This window comes from Oryctolagus cuniculus, chromosome 2, assembly GCF_964237555.1.
Source record: "Oryctolagus cuniculus chromosome 2, mOryCun1.1, whole genome shotgun sequence".
Classification (NCBI taxonomy): Eukaryota; Metazoa; Chordata; class Mammalia; order Lagomorpha; family Leporidae; genus Oryctolagus; species Oryctolagus cuniculus.
This window is the reverse complement of record NC_091433.1, coordinates 95418023-95438906: the sequence shown is the minus strand read 5'-3', so window position 1 is coordinate 95438906 and position 20884 is coordinate 95418023. Positions and strand designations below refer to the sequence as shown.

Genomic DNA, 20884 nt, shown 5'->3' with positions numbered 1-20884 from the left:
TGGGCAGAAAGAACCTGCAGAGCACACGCTAGAGAAACCTGAAAGCTTTCAGTTTTGACATCCTGCCAGCAAGTAGTCAGCTTCTCCCCTCAATTGTAAGTGGCTATTACCTAAAATCAATTCAAAACACGTGAATAGAACCTAGATGAAAATATACTTTGTTGGCCACTGACATGTTGCCAGTATGTTGTATCATGAAATGGTTTTCATCCCTGTGAGCTGGCTGCTCTGGCTCTTGGCCTAGTGCACCTGCTCCATGCACATTTCTGTCCATGTTCCCCCACCCCCAGGCACTCTCTCGGAAGAGTCCTCATCTTAACTCCATGAGGTTGTCTTCCTGAACCTCTGCATCAGCACATGGATTTAAAAGTTATGTAATGGTGAGAGAATGCTGTTTGTGGTTTTATTCCCCTCTTTGGCTGGTGGAGGACAAAAATTGTTGCGCTTTTTACCTCCAAGATGAGGGTCTCGTTGATTCACTTCTAGAAGTGTTGTACTTCTGAACAAGAATGCACTAATGTTACCAAGTTTATAATAAATTTGAATATAAATTATTTTGTTTTAAAATGCCTAAAATTATTCTCTTTTATTTATTTATTTGACAGATAGAGTTATATAGTGAAAGAGAAACAGAGAGAAACATCTTCCTCCCATTGGTTCACCCCCCAAATGGCCACCACGACCAGAGCTATGTCAATCTGAAGCCAGGAGCCTGATGCCTCCTCCTAGTCTCCCATGCAGGTGAAGGGGCCCAAGTACCTGGGTCATCCTCCACTGCCTTCCTGGGCCACAGCAGAGAGCTGGACTGGAAGAGGAGCAACCAGGACTAGAACCCAGTGCCCATATGGGATGCCAGTGCTGCAGTGGAAGATTAACCAAGTGAGCCACGGTGCTGGCCCCCAACATTTTTCTTTAATTATTCTAAGCAGCAGACATTAAAATATTTCCTGCTACATGTAACCATGCAGTTTATTCCATGAAATGTTATTTAACAAGACTGATGGTTTTTTAAAAAATTATTTCCATCCAATATTTAAAGGCTTGAATTGCATTTAAACTTGAAAATGACTTTGCTTTAACTTTTGTATAAGACAGCTTAGAGTTCATGGAGACACCCCGGGTTGGCATGAGTGGATCAGAATTATTCAGTTACTGTGTGTGTATTTTGTCGCTAGTTTTACTGAGTAAGCATACCACAGTAAAAGAACTAGCAGCAGTTTTTGTAATATACCTTAAAGATCTTAAACAGGTGATCTTTTTTCTGATTGTTGAAAAATCCTGTAAAAGCAAATAGTTGATACCGTATTAAATATGTGCACTTTGGGAGTGTGCTTTGCTTGTACAGTTGTAAATAATCTGAACATATTAAAAAAGGTTCCCTACAGAGAAAATCTGATAAAATTATTGATATATTATAAATGTTGATGCTGAGCTGGATGTAGATATACTTAATGCTGTGGTTTGAATATTATTTTAATTTGTTGAGTTTTTTCCCCCTCTCATACTGGTGTGTTGAACTGACTTTGCCTATTTGCTGCAAAAGGGAAAAGGAAAGTTTTATTAAAAGCTGTGAGATGTTTGTATACTCTCTTTCAAAATATGGAAATGCATATTAGTCATATTTAATGTGAAAGAGTTCTGAAGACAACGTAGTAAGCAGAAACTGGTAGGATCTTTAAGTCAAAATGGAAAATGATCTACTAATTTGAATCATATATTACTAAGTATGATTTACCCTACCAGAGAAAACCTGCCTGGTGTCTCTCACTGTTCTCTTCAGAGAAGTAGTCATTATTCAAAGATGAAGAAATACACATATTGCTAATAAATTTCAAATGCCTGATTAAGGAATGGGAGAATTAATTTCTTGGTAGCTGTCAGATCGCTGGACTGAAAACTCAGAAATAATTGACCTCTTCAAACCAAACCAAGAGATGCTGTAAACACTCAAAGGGCAAGCTCTGAGATCTGGGGCCCTTTGTGTCACTTCTTAGCAGCAGGTGCCAGGGTGTGTTCAGCCATCCCTGTCCCCAAACACCAGTGGGTCTGTAACAGTAAGTTCTTTCTCAAACATGTGATATTTGCAACATGACATGTGTGATTAGAGCCAACTGTGGTTGGTTGGTTGCAAACTAAAAGGCTAGAGCTCAAGAGCAGCATGCAGGAGAGCGGTGGGCATGTGGAGTGGTGTCATCACAGAGAAGGGGCTGTGCTGGTGGGTTCTGCTGACATCTGGAAGATGTCATTACACTGTAATTACCACTTAGCCAGTGACAGTCTGTTGCATCCAGAGCCGAAAACTTGCTCAGATGTGATTTTTATAGTAAAGGTGATATGCCAAATAACTTTTTAAAAAAAGATTTATTTATTCAAAAGTCAGAGTAACACAGAGAGAGGAGAGGCAGAGAGAGAGGTCTTTCATCTAATGGTTCACTCCCCAATTGGCCATAATGGCTGGAGCTGTGCCAATCAGAAGCCAAGAGCCAGGAGCTTCTTCTGTGTCTCACTTATGGGTGCAGGGGCCCAAGAATTTGGGCCATCTTCTACTGCTTTCCCAGGCCATAGCAGAGACTGAATCAAAAGTGGAGCAGCCAGGTCTTGAAGCGGCGCACATAAGTGATGCTGGCACTTCAGGCCAGGGCGTTAACCCACTGCCTAATATTAAAATAGTGCACTCAGAGAATTTCATCATGACAGCCTCAATTTCGGACTACACCTTCAGCACTGTAAGTTTCTACAGCACCAGCAGCAGTGTGGGCCATTAAGGATTCTTGCTGGGAGAGATAAGAGGAAACTTTCAGCATCAGTGATCCATGCATTAGAAAGAAAGAATTTCTGCAAATAATTTAAATCCATAACCATCAGCTTTGTTCAAAACTTTGTTTTCCATAACTGTGAAAGTGAAATTAAGGGAGAGATTTGAGACAGAATTCTTAAAGATACATGAAAGAAGGTTACTGAGTGGTACCTAACTTGGCAAACCTGCAGCAGCAGGTTTTATATAAGGAACAGATCACCCATAAACACCTCACTCACACCACCAGAGTGCACAATCTTGTCTTCCTTCTCATCAGCTTCACCTCCACTATTAGCAATTTTATTCCTGTTTTAGAATTTAGGCTCTCTTTAGTTCAATTTGAAGGTATAATCAGAAGATATCACTACTCCCAACCTAGGTAATACTAGCAAGCAAAAACACAGTGTCTTCAGTGTCAAACACCTTTCAGTGTTATGCCAAACTTATTAAACAACATGATACTGGCATTTTTACAATGATGAAATAATAAAAATCATTAGAGCAATTTATCAGGCTTACAGTGCACACAAAAAGAAAGTGCTATCAGTGTGTCAAATGTAGAGCACAGTGTGCAAATTGTTGAATATTCTCAGGGAGAAGTGAAAAAATTAAGACAAATCATGCTGGGTAAAAGTATATGGGGGGCCGGTGCTGCGGCTCACTAGGCTAATTCTCTGCCTTTCGGTGACAGCACACCGGGTTCTAGTCCCGGTTGGGGCACTGGATTCTGTCCCGGTGGTTGCCCCTCTTCCAGGCCACCTCTCTGCTGTGGCCAGGGAATGCAGTGGAGGATGACCCAAGTGCTTAGGCCCTGCACCCCATGGGAGACAAGGAGAGGCACCTGGCTCCTGCCATCAGATCAGCGTGATGCGCCGGCCGCAGCACGCCAGCCATGGCGGCCATTGGAGGGTGAACCAATGGCAAAAGGAAGACCTTTCTCTCTGTCTCTCTCTCTCTCTCACTGTCCACTCTGCCTGTCAAAAAAAAAAAAAGGTATATGGGGACAAGATTTCAGCAGGCAATGTTAAACAGAGAAGCACCACACAGAAGTATGGAATCATTGTTTAATCAATGGATGCCCTATTCTGGGTTCACAGCTGGGAGGTAGAAATACACTTGGAGATGCAGAGGTCCTTGATCCTCTTCATGATGACTTTTATGCAATCAAGACAGTATTCTCAGTCACTCTCACATGGAAGCAAGTGTCTTTATGCCTTTATCTCAGCTGTGGGCTCTTTCAATTATGCTTCCTCCAGTGCTGGACTTAAGTATCCTGCAAATGAAGCAGATTTTCTTTCCCAGAAGAGCAGCTGGAAACAGTGGGGAATCAGATGTCAATGATTGGGAAAATATAATTGACCCTACGGAGCCCTCTAATGTTGAATAGTCACATTCAAATGATTCATGACCCATTATTTTTGTTTGTTTTGTTTTGTTTTCCACAAATATGGCATTTTTATTTAATTTAGAATGAAAGAAACTTCTGTTTTTGTAACTTCTGTTACACAAGTATTATTCCTGACTTCTAGACAGTAATCACAACACAGGTATTTATTTCCTAAGAAGGAGGGTCAATGCTTAGACTTGGATGTCTGGGGTAAGATTTTTATTTTTATTTTTTGATCAAGCATCTCTATAACAGTTACTAAGGTAATTCACATATATTTTAAACTAATCCAGACATATTAATTCTTCATGAACAAAAGGACCCCAGCAACACTCAGACCTCCTAGAGTTAATTAAACCAAAGATGCTCTCCAGTTAGCACACCTTCTCTCTCTTGTTATTGAGAGAGGTGTTTGAGGAGTTAATCTAGGAGAGCTTCCTTGTCAGATGCTTTGACCCTCAAGAGTAGAGTTCTTGCACACAGTAATCATAAATCTCTCTCCCTGGTCCATGTCCTTAGGTGCAATGTGCAAGCTTCATGAAACAGAAAAATTAACAAAAAGAAAGAAAGAAAAAGAAAGAAGAAAAAAGAAAGAAGAGAGAGAGAAAGAAAGAAAGAAAGGAAGGAAGAAAGAAGAAAGAAAGAAAGAAAGAAAGAAAGAAAGAAAGAAAGAAAGAAAGAAAGAAAGAAGGAAGGAAGGAAGGAAGGAAGGAAGGAAGGGAGGGAGGGAGGAAGGGGGGAAGGAGAGAAGGAGGGAAGGAAGGAAGGAAAGCTGTGTTGTGGTGCAACTCATGGGTTTACTGTAAATTTAGATAAAGTGGGGACTGGTGTGTGCCATAGTCATTAAGCCTCTGCCTGTGGCACTGGTATCTCATACAGGTGCCAGTTCATGTCTTGGCTGCTCCATTTCCAATCCAACTCTGTGATAATGACCTGGGAAAGCAGTGGATGGTGGCCCAAGTGCTTGGACCACGCATGTGAGAGACCCAGAAAAATCTCCTGGCTCCTGGATTTGGATTGGCCCAGCTCTGACCATTGTGGCCACTGGGGAGTGAACCAGGAAGACCTCTCTGTCTCTCTCTCCTGTCTGTCAAATAAGTAAGTAAAAATTTAAAAAAAAAAGAAGTGAAATTTATCTGTGTAATTTCTGTTTTATAAAGTAAATCAGAAATTAGAGACTAAGCATATTGGTTTTCCAATGTTCTATAAATCAAAAATTTACCTCTTGTAGATTCATGCAGTAAAATTTACTTTTTCAAAGAGTTTAACAAGAGCCTTCAAAGAATTTTCTATGATGAGCCAAATTCACTGTTGTCAGAAAAAAATTTGTAAATTTTAGGAAGACCTATTAGAATAAATCAGATATGCCTTCTATTCACATGACTTTGTGAGATTAAGAGAGAGAAAGGTCTTCCTTCCATTGGTTCACCCCAAAATGGCCATTATGGCCAGCGTGCTGTGCTGATCCAAAGCCAGGAGCCAGTTGCTTCCTCCTGGTCTTCCATGCAGGTGCAGGGGCCCAAGCACTTGGGTCATCCTCCACTGCCTTCCTGGGCCACAGCAGAGAGCTGGACTGGAAAAGGAGCAACCAGGACAGAAAGGAGAAAACTGAACAAAAGTAAAGGGAAATTAACAAGATTTAAAGTAACTTTAAGAGATAATGGTGGATATGAAACACAGCAAAAGATACTCATACCTACATATATGTATATGAGTGATTTCAGTTTCTGTATATATATATATATATATATATATATATATATATTATATATGTAATTTATATTCCCAAAAATAAAATGAAAAATAAGTTATTTTCAAAAAAAAGAAATATTTTCATTTAAAACTAAATTCTAACTACCAATAATCAATCATTCAAATTAGTACATGATAATATACATTGGTTGGCGCCACAGCTCAATAGGCTAATCTTCCACCTGCAGCGCCAGCACACCGGGTTCTAGTCCCAGATGGGGCACCAGATTCTGTCCCAGTTGCTCCTCTTCCTGTCCAGCTCTCTGCGGTGGCCTGGGAGTGCAGTGGAGAATGGCCCAATTCCTTGGGCCCTGCACCCGCATGGGAGACCAGGAGAAGCACCTGGCTCCTGGCTTCGGATCAGTGCAGTGCGCCGGCTGCAGCAGCCATTGGGGGGTGAACCAATGGAGAAAAAAGATCTTTCTCTCTGTCTCTCTCTCCCACTGTCCACTCTGCCTATCAAAAAATATATACATTAATTATTTTTCTTTTAGTACATCATAGTGACAAAAGTGCAGTAGTATCACAATTATAGTCTGTTCTGGAGTCCTTATTAAAATATTTATTTGTTTTTTTTTTCTTGAATCTGTTCTGCTTTCTTAGTTTCTTTTTTAAAAAATTATTGATTTACTTATCTGAAAGTCAGACTTTCCAGAAGAGAGAGAGGGAGAGGGGGAGAGAGGGAGACAGGGAGAGTATAAAGTACTGTTTCAAGATTACTTTTACAGTTAATTCTCATAGTACAACAGATTAATGACAGAGTTCCTACATGGGGAGCAAGTGCACAGTGACTCCTGTTGTTGATTTAACAATTGACACTCTCATTTATGATGTCAGTGATCACCCGAGCCTCTTGTCATGAGCTGCCAAGGCTATGGAAGTCTCTTGAGTTCACAAACTCTGACCTTATTTATACAAGTCCATAATCAAACTGGAAGTTCTCTCTTCCCTTCAGAGAAAGGTACCTCCTTCTTTGATGGCCCCTTCTTTCCACCAGGATCTCACTCATAGAGATCTTTCATTTAGGTCATTTTTTGCCAGAGTCTCTTGGCTTTCCATGCCTGAGAAACTCTCATGGGCTTTTTAGCCAGATCTGAATGGCTTAAGGGCTGATTCTCAAGCCAGAGTGCTGTTTAGGGCATTTGTAATTCTATAAGTCTGCTGTGTATCCTATTTCCCATGTTGGGTTGTTCTCTGTTTTTTAATTCTATCAATTATTATTAGCAGGCACTGATCTTATTTATATAATCTCTTTGACACTTAATCCTATCTTTATGATCAACTATGAACTTAAACTGATCACTTTGACTAGTAAGATGGCATTGGTACCTGCCAACTTAATGGGATTTGGAGTCCCATGACCCATGGCAAGAGAACAAGTTTTTCAAATGCTGTTTAATTAAAAGCATATCCATGGGGTTTTGTATATTTTTTTATTTAATCTTTGAAGTACACCTCTACTTATGGATTGAATTCTTGATTCCATGTGAGGAGAAATGTAGGTCAAAGTTTTAGTAATATAACAAAATTGCGTTGCAAAATATAACATGGTAAGAATTTGCATTCATGTGTACTTCTTTTCAAAGCTCAGAATCCTAAACATGTACATCTTTAGGGTTACATATCAGATGCAAATTTTATCTGGAATATCACCTTCTAGCTTATTCACACTATTGTTCTATATGACTCATTTATAGTACTGCAAGATGATTCCCCCTCTATTGGACCCACTTCAAATAATACCAACCTCTTATTCATATTTTCCAGTTCAATGTAGTTATTCATTTAATCATACATTAAAAAAGACTCTAAATTCTCATTCACCACGTCTTCTGGTTAAGGATGTAAGCTTGGTAACTCCAAACATTTGAAGATCCTATGGCTGCATCTGACAGAGCATATGACTAGTGTATTTATAGTGGTCTAACTAAACTCATCTTTACAAAATCACTTAATATGTGTATCTTTCTATATCTAAAAGTTACACAATTTTTGTCCATGAATACTTTATATCATCATGCATGGATTGAGTATTTTCACATATTCACATCACCATTCCCTGTTCATGTAGAATGGATAATATGACATAATGTCTCTACTGATGCCATAAGATTTATACATAGGGGCTGGCACTGTGACATAGTGGGTAAAGCCACTGCCTGCAGTGCCAGCATCCCATATGGGAACCAGTTGAAGTCCTGGATACTCCACTTCCAATTCATTTCAATAATAATTTTATTTTGCACATTGGAATCGAAGGGTGAACCAATCACAACTCTCTCCATTCATCTTCTCTTCCAGTTACAATCATAAGTACATCTATATATTTCCAAGATTAAAGAAAATTAATTTTTCTCCAGTAAGGTTATTACTTAATTATTCTTAAGCTTATTTTCAGTCTTCTCTTATTTTCAATTCAATTTTCTGCAAACTCTTTGAAGTATGCTTCTTACGTTGGTTGCTAAATAATCTCATGGGCCTGGCACTGTGACATAGTGGGTTAAGCCACTGCCTGCAGTGCTGGAATCCCATATAGATGCTGGTTCAAGTTCTGCCTGCTTCACTTCCCATCCAGCTTTCTGCTATGGCCTTGGAAAGCAGTGGAAGATGACCCTAGTCCTTGAGACGCTGCAATCACATGGGAGGCCCAGGAGAAGCTCTGGATCCTGGCTTCAGATTGCCTCAGCTCTGACTGTTTGTAGCTGCTTGGGGGAGTGAACCAGTGGATGTAAGACCTCTCTCTCTCTCTCTCTCTCTCTCTCTCTCTCTCTCCCTCTCCCTCTCCATCTCCCTCTCCCTCTCCTTCTGCCTCTCTGTAAATCTGCCTTTCAAATAAATAAATATTAAAAAAAAATCCTTCCCTATTCTCATTAGAAAACAGACATGAACTAAATTAATAAAAAAATGGGGCCAGTGCTGTGGCATAACCGGTAAGCCTGTTGCTGGCAGTGCTGGCATCCATATGGGCACCGGTTCAAGTCCCAGCTGCTCCACTTCCAATTCAGCTCTCTCTGTGGCCTAGGAAAGCAATAGAAGATGGCCCAAGTCCTTGGGCTCCTGCACCTACTTGGGAAACCTGGAAGAAGCTCCTGGCTCCTGGCTTCAAATCAGTGCAGCTCCAGCTGTTGCAGCCAGATGGGGAGTGAACCAGCAGGTAGAAGACCCTTCTCTCTGCTGCTCCTTCTTTCTCTGTGTAACTCTGACTTTCAAATAAATAAATCTTTAAAGAATTTTAAAATAAAAAATTAATACTCTCATGGCTTTCTAAAGTTCTGTGCATTTTCCTTCTCTTTTTTTTAATTAACATGATGTCCTCCAGAAGCTAGTGTTCTGTTTTTTTTAAAGATTAATTTATTTAATAGGCAGTATTACAGAGAGAGGGGAGGAGACAAGGAGAGAAAGAGAGAGAAAGAGAGAAAGAGAGAGAGAGAAAGAGAGAGAAAGAGAGAGAAAGAGAGAGAGAGAGAGAGAGAGAGAATGAGAATATTCCATCCATTGGTTCACTCACCAATGGCTGCTATGTCCAGGGCTGGGTCAAGCTGAAGCCAGGAGTCAGGATCTTCATGCAATTCTCCCACATGAGTGCACACTCTCAAGTACTTAGGGCATCTTTTGTTCCTTTTCCAGGCATATTAATAAGGAGTTATCAGAAGTAAAGCAAGCCAGGACTAGAATCAGTTCCCAAATAGGATGCCAGCACTCCAGGCAGCAGTTTAACCTGCTAAGCCACATGCTGCCTCTCCATTTTCCTTCTCTCTTTCCTAAAGATGAGAAAATATGTATTGATCTATTTTCAGTCTTAGTCTGTTTTGTGTTGTTACAAAACCAGTGTACAATGTGTAATTTATAAAGAAAAAGTGTATCTTACAGTCATATGAGAAGTCCATGATCAAGAGGCCCCATCAGGAGAGGGCCATATTCTTGTTACTTAACTTGGCAGAAGTCATCACATGATGAGAGAGAGTGTAAGAGATAAAACTTATCACCTCAAGGTCCTTTCAAAATTGGTGTCAATCTGTTCCTGAGGGTTGAAACTATTGTCTTGGGGATTTTTTTAAAGATTTTGTTTATTTGAAAGGTAGAGCTACAGACAGAGAGAGGGAGAGGCAGAGAGAAAGGTCTTCCATCTGATGGTTCACTACTCAAATGGTGACAATGGCTGGAGCTTGGCCAGTCTGAACCTAGGAGTTAGGAGCTTCCTCCAGGTCTCCTATATCAATGTAGGGGTCAAAGCACTTGGGTCATTCTCCACTGCTTTCTCAAGTGGCAGAGAGCTAGATTGGAAGAGGATCAGCCAGTACATGAACTGGTAACATATGGGATACTGGCACCACAGGCAGAGGCTCAGCCCACAGTGCCACAGCACGAGTCCCAGGTATTAGGTTTTCAATACATCATCTGGGACGATACATGTTAAAGTCAGACCATTTTTAAAATCATATTGCATTTTTATTACTATTCCAATTTATTTGGCCTACAAGTAGAATTTTTTATTGTAGTTATTCTATTTCACAGCTATTGAAATTAAATGTAAGTTTTTAATTTTTTTTAATTTAAGGTAAACAGATTTCACATATTTCATATATACAGATTTAGGAACATAGTGATACTTCCCACCTTATCCTCTCTCCCACCCACACATCCCCTCTCATCCTTTCTCTCTAATTCCCTGTCTTATTTTTCCTTAAAGATCCATTCATTTTTTATTTGAAAGGCAAAGTTACAAAGACAAAGGAAGGAAGAGACAGAGAGAGATCTTCAATCCACTGGTTTACTCCCCACATGGCTGCGATGGCTGGAGATGGGCTGGTCCAAAGCCAGGAGCCAGGAGCTTCTTCCAAGTTTCCCACGTGGTTACAGGGGCCCAAGCCCCTGAGTGATCTGATCTTTTCCAGACACATTAGCAGGGAGCTGGACTGGAAGTGGAGCCTCCGGGACTGAAACTGGGCACAGTTCTCCCCACTACACCACAGTGTCAGCCCTACTTCTCTTACTTTCTACACTGATCTACTTTCAGTGGACTTTTTACTCTTAAGATTCACCGTATACTAAGTAAAGAGTACAGCACTGTTGTTCAGCAGCAGAGACAAGGGCTATAAACAATCATAAACTCTCAAAATGTCAATTTCACTCCTATACATTCCATTTTTTGCTGCTCTATTAGTTACCGCAGATCAAGGAGAACATAAGGTATTTGTCTTTTTTGAATTGGCTTATTTCACTAAATTTAATGGTTTTTCATTGTATTCATTGTGTTGCAAAACAAAGGATTTCATTATATTTTATAGCTGAGTAGTTGTTTTTTTATCCAGTCATCAGTTGATGGACATCTAGGTTGAATCCATATCTTAGCTATTGTTAATTGAGCTGCAATGAACATGAGGATACAGATAGCTCTTTCATATGCCTATTTCTTTTTTTAAATATATAATTAATTTATTTGAAATACAGAGTTACAGAGAGAGGTAGAGACAGAGAGAGAGGTCTTCTACCCGCTGGTTCATTCCCCAGATGACTGCAATGGCCAGAGCTGCACTGATCTGAAGCCAGAAGGCAGGAGCTTCCTCCAGGTCTCCCATGTGGTGCAGGGGCCCACGGACTTGGGCCATCTTCCACTGCTATCCCAGGCTATAGCAGAGAGCTGGATCAGAAGAGGAGCAGGCAAGACTAGAACTGGTGCCCATACGGGATGCCAGTACTTCAGGCCAGGGCATTAACCTACTGTACCACAGTGCTGGCCCCTAATATGCCTATTTCATTTCACTTAGATTAATTCCCAGGATTAAGATTGCTGAGTCATATGGTATATCTACATTCAAGTTTCTGACGTGTCTCCATATGTCTTCCACAATAGCTATGCTAGTTTACTTTCCCACCAAAAGTTGATTAAGATGCCTTTTCCCCACATTCTGTCCAGCATTTGTTGATTGTTGATTTCTGTATGAGAGCCACTCTGACAGGGGTGAGGTCAAACTTCATTGTGATTGTGATTTGCATTTCTCTGGTGACTAGTGATATTGAGCATTTTTCACTTGCCTGTGGTTTTTAAAATTTTCTCTTTTGATAAGTGCCTATAGAGCAGTTCACATTGGTTGTCCAGAGAACCAGCTATATCCTGTGCCTTATTATGCAGTCACAGAGTTTCCACAGTCTCAGCACACAGGGCTCCCACTGTCAATGGGTGCTGAGGATTTGATCCACCTTGCTAGACTGTCTCATTCACAGAGAGGCAGAGACATTCCCAGAGCCTCAACAGTTTGAGCACTGGAGCCCATGACATGTTGAGAGATTGGGGGGACCTCAGTAATATGTGGGTGCACAGACTCTAGTCAACTTGCCCAGCCAGACTCAAAGTCAGTGTGAAACATGGAGTTTTCCTTCTGTTAGAATCTCTGGATCTCACACATGCACAATAGCCACCAACCAAATGCTTCCTTCTCCCCACCAGTTGCAAGTTGCATACATTGAAGCTGCTGCCACTGGTACTGGTAGTAGATGGCATCTTGTCTCAGCCAGGTGCTGGGCACGTGCACAAGAGCTTCTGTTTCTGTCCAAATTAGTGCCCATCTTCTCTCAACTGATATTGGGCACCATTGCTTAGTGAATGTAGTGAGAGAAACATGCCCCCCCTAGTTTTTTACTGGGTCAGTGGGTACACTTTCCCCTCAGAGCTCCAGGCCAGACTCATGTCAAAGTCTCGCTCTGTCTATATCACCAGTGGTATGGGTTGCTGCAGTCTGATCTCACCTCACTCTCCAAAGCTGGTGCTTTCTCCTCCTCTTGGCTGCTGGCATCATGTTGTGTCTGTGTTCATGCTGCATGTCTGCATCTTCCACACTGATCCATGGTGTTTCTCTCCTGTAGAATTTCCACCACTGTTTTCTCTAACTCTTCCCCAATAATGTACTTCCAACACTTTTTGAAACTAGTTACCACTAGTATATGCGCTTCCCTATTCCACCATCTTGGAATCCTCCAACATGCATGCTTTTTATGGAATTTCAGGTATATAAAATCTGGAGATACTCTATTGAAAAATGCTAACATGGCATCCCAAGGGTATCCCTGTATTAAGAGGAACATAGTTAATATCATTGAATTATTTTTCCATTGTTCAGTTGTGAGAGACTCATGATCTTTCTTTGGAATTCTGTAATTTATTTGGATAATAATTCTTAAAATTATGTTATCTTTACTAACTTTATTTTTTTTACAAAACCAGTAGCAAATGAGTGTCTTCATGAAACTAAGTTGTGTTTAATCTTTACCAATTAATAAACTGTGAGTGCCCTTTCAAGAATGTCTTTCCAGCCTGTAATCACGGGTAAAACACTATTATTGCAGAGGGAGGTTTATTGTTTTTGTTCTTCCAGCTTATCTATCTGTAAGTCTGTATACATTTCTATCATAATCTTGTTTTGCACAGTGGAATGTAGGTACAATCCTGACCAGTTCTCTCACTACCACCTACTTTCATTTTCTCTTCCAGGTATAGTTCTATTGACTTCTACATGTCTACATGTTTCTAAGACCAGAGAAATTAATATATCTCAGTAACTTGCTTACTTCATCATTCCTCAGTTCATTTTATATTGTGCTTTAGGACCTCTATGAAAATTTGTTAATTAAAATGGAAAGGCAAACACAACATTCATCATTAGAGAATGCACATGAACAAGATAAAGTTGGCATGGTTAAAAGACAATAGAGCCATGTAAGCTGAGAGCAAATTAGTATCTTGTCTTTCTCCCACCCATGTACTAACCAGGCCTGACCCATCTTAGTTTCCAAGATCAGATGAGATTGGGGTTGGGAGGTTCAGGGTGGTATGGCTTTAGAGAGTCTCTTGTCTTTCTGATGCTATAGCAAAAAGACATATTTGTTACATTTCAATTTAAAAATTAAGAGGAAATTTGCTAAATACCTATGAGATGTATTCTGAAACAGAACCTTTATGAGTCATAAAGATGATGTTGTGCATAGTGTTTTAGTTCAAGGCTGGAAATAAACACTCAATATGCTGCAGAGCCAAGAATTACCTAGTGTTAAAACATAAACAGGGGTCAGTGCCATGGCTTAGTTGGTTAATCCTCCGCCTGTGGTGCCAGTATCTCATATGGGCACTAGAACCCATATGGGTTCTAGTCCTGGTTTCTCCTCTTCCAGTCCAGCTTTCTGCTGTGGCCCAGGAAGGCAGTGGAGGATGGCCCAAGTGCTTGGGCCCCTGCACCTGTATGGGAGACCAGGAGGAATCATCTGGCTCCTGGCTTCAGATCAGCACAGTGCCATCCATAGCTGCCATCTGGGGGCTTAACCAACAAACAGAAGGAAGACTACTCTCTCACTGTCTAACTCTACCTGTCAAATTAAAAAAAAACATAAACAGGTTATTTAGGTTATTTTGGAATTGCTAAAACAGTATGATATTTGAGAGCTTTTGGAGCCTGTACTTATGTATAGATAAGACCAGGAGTATGTGGAGGACAGAATCTATTGTGTGGCCTTAAATAACTCTCCATGCATTTCTCTCAGTCTATTAATGTAGGTTGTGCAGACACTTTTTAATGTTATATTTTCAGGAAAATCATTCTATTATACATTTGAATTTTAACCTACTCAAATTAGTCTTTTGTTTATTTTACAGGCTGAGTGGACAGTGAGAGAGACAGAGACAGAGAGAAAGGTCTTCCTTTGCCATTGGTTCACCCTCCAATGGCTGCTGCGGCCGGTGCCCTGCAGCCGGCACACTGCACCAATCTGAAGGCAGGAGCCAGGTGCTTCTCCTGGTCTCCCAGGCGGGTGCAGGGCCCAAGCACTTGGGCCATCCTCCACTGCACTCCCGGGCCATAGCAGAGAGGTGGCCTGGAAGAGGGGCAACCGGGACAGAATCTGGCGCCCTGACCGGGACTAGAACCCAGTGTGCTGGCACCGCTAGGTGGAGGATTAGTCTATTGAGCCGTGGCACTGGTTTCAAATTAGTCTTAATTGAAGTCCTGAAACACCAGTAACATAAACTATAGTGAGAGCCAAAGGCTATTCTCTAATCATTGCATTAATTGAATCTTTTGTCATGTCTAAAACTATTTTTATCTTCAAGAGAAAGGGAGCTAGGTAGAATGAGACATATAGGTAGAGAGAACACTTTTTTTCATTAATTCATTCCTCAACACCCACAGCAGCCAGACCTGGGCCAAGACTGAATACAAGAGCCAGAAATGTAGTCCCAGTCTCTCAGAGGTGTGATAGAAGCCTAATTAATTGATTCTGGAAGTCACTTCCAGGCACTCTAAAGTAGAACCAGGGTATCTTAATAGGCATCATAGGCGAGCAACGCAGCTCACTAGGCTAATCCTCAGCCTGCGGCAATAGTACTGCAGGTTCTAGTCCTGGTTGGGGTGCCAGCTCTGTCCCAGTTGCTCCTCTTCCAGTCCAGCTCTTTGCTGTGGCCCAGGAAGACAGTGGATGATGGCTCAAGTGCTTGGGCCCCTGCACCCACATGGGAGACCAGGAAGAAGCATCTAGCTCTTGGCTTTGGATTGGCACAGCGCGATGGCTGTAATGGCTATTTGGGGATGAACCAATGGGAGGAAGACCTTTCTCTGTCTCTCTCTCTCTCACTGTCTAACTCTGCCTGTCAAAAAAAATAGGCATCATAACCACTACACTAAATGCATAATGCCCCTTTAAATGTTTTTCTTTGTCATATTTGAAAGCACTATATATTATTTTCCCCTGGTAATTCCTCTCTGTTTCTATCAAAACTCCACTGATGGTTTCTTGTATTTTCCTCCTGAAACCATCTGCATTCTCCTTAACATTACCAATTGAGGTATTCCCTCTAATCTCCCATTCATCCCAATCTCTGATTCTGACTGACTGATTTTGCCATCTGTAATCAGACACTTCTCTTTCCAGTATGAAGGTCTTCCATGACCTTTAGACTATAGTTCCTTCTCCATCTTGAATGCTTCTTTGTAGCTGTTCAAATAATACCTCACATTTGATGAATCTCAAATGAAACTTGCAGCATTCATTCTTCTTTTTTATTTGTATATGGTATTAGTACAAGCCAGCCATGTCTTAAATCAACATAACGGGATTTTTGTTGGACTCCTCATTTTCTATCAGGTCTAATTTCAGATCTTTCTGTTTCTTTGCCTTTAAATTTGTAAACTCATTTTTTTCATTACTTGATTTTATTTTTGCACTAGGTGGACAGAAAGCAATCCTCCTTAATAAAGTTGACAATTAGCTTCACGCAGAACATTTTTAGCAATGCACGTTAAAAAATTCATCTTACAAATTGTTCTGTGATCCAAGTATACAACAACTTGAAAAATTATGTTTATCATGTGGTGTCTGTCATTAGTGTGTTGTCCAATGTGAATTAATGCTATAACCAGTACTGAAACAGTATTTTACACTTTGTGTTTCTGTGTGGGTGCAAACTGATGAAATCTTTACTTAATATATACTAAATCGATCTTCTGTATATAAAGATAATTGAAAATGAATCTTGACGTGAATTGACTGGGAGAGGGAGCGGGAGATGGGAGGGGTGTGAGTGGGAGGGAAATTATGGGGAGGGGAAGCCATTGTAATCCATTAACTGTACTTTGGAAATTTATATTTACTAAATAAAAAAAAGAAGAAAAAAAAAGAAAAATGATGTTTAGAAAACAAAAGCCAATGTAAAAAGACAGATTAAAGGCTATGGAGATGTACCTGGACTCAAATTGAGTTTTGCCCAAAAATTGCTGTATGTTGTCATCTTGCTTACGCCTGGTCCCCATGACAGTCTGGTTTATGTAATCTCTGAACTGCAATTCTTCCTGTTTCTTCATGGGTCTGAAGACTCTCATTTCCTCCTTGAATGACTTTGCATCCCTGTCTTCTGCTGAGAGTTGGAACAGTATTGGATTGCTGGTGGAACCAAGCCCACCACAAACTATAAATACACTCTTCCTGACCAATGACTTGACTGAGAAGGTGATGGAGGAGGCTCTGCATAAGAAGGCAGATCTCATCTTTTCCTACCTTCCACCTATTTTCCTACACATAAAGCATATTACCTGGATGTCCTGGAAGGAGCGCCTGGTGTTCCAGACTTTGGAGAACAGAGTTGGCATCTACTCTCTTCACACAGCCTATGATGCTGCACCCCAGGGATTGAAAAAGTGGTTTTCCAAAGGGCTTGGAGCCTGCACATCCAGGCATATATATCCTTCCAAAACTCATGACTATCCTATAGAGGGAACCACTGAGTACAATTCAACATTAAGCATACCCAAGATATGGACAAAGTTGTGTCTGCAGTGAGAGAAGTTGAAGGTGTTCCTGTCACTTCTTTTTCTGCTAGGATTGATGAAGAGAAAAATAAGGATCAGCCTGAATTGTACTGAGAAGACTTTGATGCAGGTGATGGCTCAGCTCTCTCAAAACAGATAACTTTACCAGAGAACTGAAATTCTGTCACTGCAGAAGCCTTTGCTCTACATACTGGAATGGGTCGATCATGCACCCTGGATGAATCAGTTGCCCTGGCAACCATGATTGAGCGAATCAGAAGATATCTCAAACTAACTCATATTTACTTAGCTCTTGGGGTAGGAAGGACCTTAGCATCGTGAGTCAAGGCTGTGGCCCTGTGTGCTGGTTCTGGGAGCAGCATCCTACAGGATGTGGAAGCAGACCTGTACCTCACAGTGGAATGTCCCATTATGATGGTCTGGATGCTACTTCCTAAGGAATAAATGCCATCCTCTGTGAACACAGTAACACTGAAAAGGCTTTCCTTCTGACCTTTGTGATATTCTGGGTGCCCACTTGGAGAATAAGATTAATATTAACTTGTCAGAGACAGACAGGGATCTTCTTTGTGTGGTATAAGGCATACAGAAACATCAAGATGATACAACCTACAGATTGCATCTCCACTCATGTGGATGTGTAACATGAGTCAGTGGAGTTGATATATCTTTCTGGAAGAGTATCTTAAGATGTATGAGGATGCTTCAAAAAGTTCATGGAAATGTTTATTTTGAGAAAACTGCATAGATTAAAAATTTCACAAAATAAACAACTTTTAACTCCATTTTCTGCAAACCTTTTGAACTGCCCTTATATTATCTTTTCTAGTTTATCTGGTTCAACAAATGTTTTATAGTTCATAAGGAAATAACTGAACTATCATTAATGAAGAGCAAATATTAAGAAAGATCAACTAAAATCAGTTTACTAAAGATTCTTGGGAAGTAACCAAGTAATTTTCTCCTTAGCTTAATTATAGTTGGGATGTGTTAACCTAGATATCTCTGCCATTGGTTAGTTTTAAAATGTCCTTTAAAACTTGGAATTGAACACCTATTTTTAGGCAGAAGCCAGTTTGGGATGATATGGTCTGTCTCTGTGTCCATGTTCTGTAGATCCACCTAAATCCTAAATTCCAGTCTTTCACCTCAGTTTTAGAATCAACATGATATTTATTAGGAGGAATTTTTAAAAATATGATTGCTACTCATATTACTATGTCTTTATTGCTTTTCATTTTATAAAAATAAACCAAATTAATAACATTGGCCCAAGCCCTAATCCTTACCCTGGCCCTAGCCCTAGCCTTAGTCCTAGCCCTAACCCTAAACCTAATCCTAGATGTAAACCAATTCTGAAGCCTAATACTATGTCTATCCCTAGACAAAGCATTAACCCTAAATTTGGCCCTCATGTTAACCATAACCTTACCTTAACTCTATACTTAGCCAAAATCCTAATTGTATCCCAACATGGTGCTTTAACCCAATCTAAACTCTAATCCTATGCCTAACTTTAGCCTTAATAACTCAAGCATTAACCTTAATCCTAATCTGAGCCCCAACTCTAACACTAACACTAATACCAAAACTTAAACCTAACCCTGCATTAACCCTAACCCTAACCCTGGCCTAAAACCTATCCATAGTCCTAACTTTAACTATCACACTAGCTCTAACCATAGTCCTAACTCTGGCTCTAACTCTAAAATTTACCATAGAACTAAATATAACCCTAATCTTAAACTAATTTTAAATCTCGCCCCAACACTAATCCTATCTTTCTGCTTAGGCCTAACCCTAAAACAAACTAGCCTTCAGTGTGAACTTACCCATAGTCCTGATGCTAACTTTAATGCTATATCTAACACCAGCCTTAAACTAACCATCATGCTAACCAAAGACTAAGCTTCATCCTAGTGATGATGACCCTAACTTCAACTATAACTGTATGTTATATATAACCACAGCTCTCTCTATATATTATATATAGATATGTAAACATATATATTTATAACCATATATAAAACATATATATTATATATATAAAAAATGTATATAAAACCACAGCTCTAACTCTATCCCTAGCCCTACACCTAAACTTATCCCTAATCCTAGCTCTATCCCTAGGCCTAACAATAGTCTTAACCCTATCTATAACTCTAATCACAAATCTAATCCTAAATATAACACTAGTCCTAGACCTAATCCTTATTCTAACCCTAAAGCTAAACATAACTCTATGTGTAGCCCTATCCCTAAGCCTAGCCCTAACCATAACCCTAACCATGGCTTTTAATCTAACCTAGACCTAAGCCTAAACTTAACAGAACCCTAATCCTAAAACTAGCCCCAACTCTTGCCATAAGCCTAATACTAACACCGACACATAAACCTAGCTCTAAATCTTACCCTAACCCCGACCCTAAGAATAGCCTTAATAATAGCACTCATTCTAAACCTTAACACCAATCCTAGCTCTCATCCTAGTCCTAATACTAACCCTAACACTCATCCTATATCTAGCACTACAATTACTTCTAACCCTAAATGGCAGAATTTGCATTCACATGAACTGTCAGGGTTTATATACACTTGAGTAACTGAAATGGTCAGAGAAACAGAAAGAGAGCTCAAGCCCTTTTGTGTTTGAATGGTGCCATCATTAGTCACCAATTCTGAAAACACCCCATTTTCAAGCAAATTGTTATTAAACTTCTAGGTGTCACTGTGGTGATACATATGGGAAGGCTTGTGGCTTAGGATGAGGAAAAACTGCAACTTGGCAAAAAAAATCCATAAAGCATCAGTCAGTTATTGAAGTCCAATAGAGGCTTTATGAGTAACTGCCATGGATTGGCCCTCCAGTCCTAGTGTAAAATTTGCAACAGGAGGAAAGCAAACAAAATGCTGAAAATGTATCATTTTAAACATATTAAGTGGAAAAATCAAATATAGAAGGCAGATCAAATGAATTTTATTGTCTACAAATAAGAAAATGAGCTGAATGTCAACAGTGGCTGTGCTCTATGATGAAAGATAATATCTGAGTAGTACTTGTGAAAATAAACTGCACCCTCTCAGGAAGGCCTGGAAAAGTGATGCTCACAGTCAAGCATTTAGATGTAATGGCTAAAACACTCCACAGAAAAAGAAAACCTTGGATTTGATCCCAAGTCCATCTCTAGACAACTCTTCAAGCCACAAAAGAGAAAACAGGCATTTTTCATTTTTCCCCATCAGAATAGCAGCAAAATATGCAGTCATGGGAGCAGAGAGGAAAGGGAAGACTGAGAAACAGTGAGCAAACCTAAATCTGTTTAGGTGATTTAATGGTGCTGTGACTTTGCACCTGTTCTCAAAACTGCCCATTTTAAAATAACTTTATCTTTTTATCTTCTTCTGGTGCATTGGCTTTGGGAAGTGGGTTGGCATGGGGACACAGGAAGTCACCTGGACCATTGGCCACCTTGTGGGCTGCCTTAGATGCTAGAACTGAAGGCATCAAGATTAGCAATGGGGTCCAGCTCTGAGATTAGACCCGACAACTCTGGAGCTGGCCGAGGTATCTCAGCTTCCAAGCAGGTCCTGGAGGCTGGGGGTGCCTCATCTTGCCAGGCTCTGCCAGATTTCCCCAGG

General features: G+C 40.3%; 1 pseudogene; it reads left to right on the top strand.

Moving 5' to 3' along the window:
• The window catches only part of LOC127488229 (NIF3-like protein 1 pseudogene), a 61348-nt pseudogene extending 42144 nt beyond the window's left edge, over positions 1-19204 (top strand).
• Positions 19205-20884: the final 1680 nt, after the last annotated feature.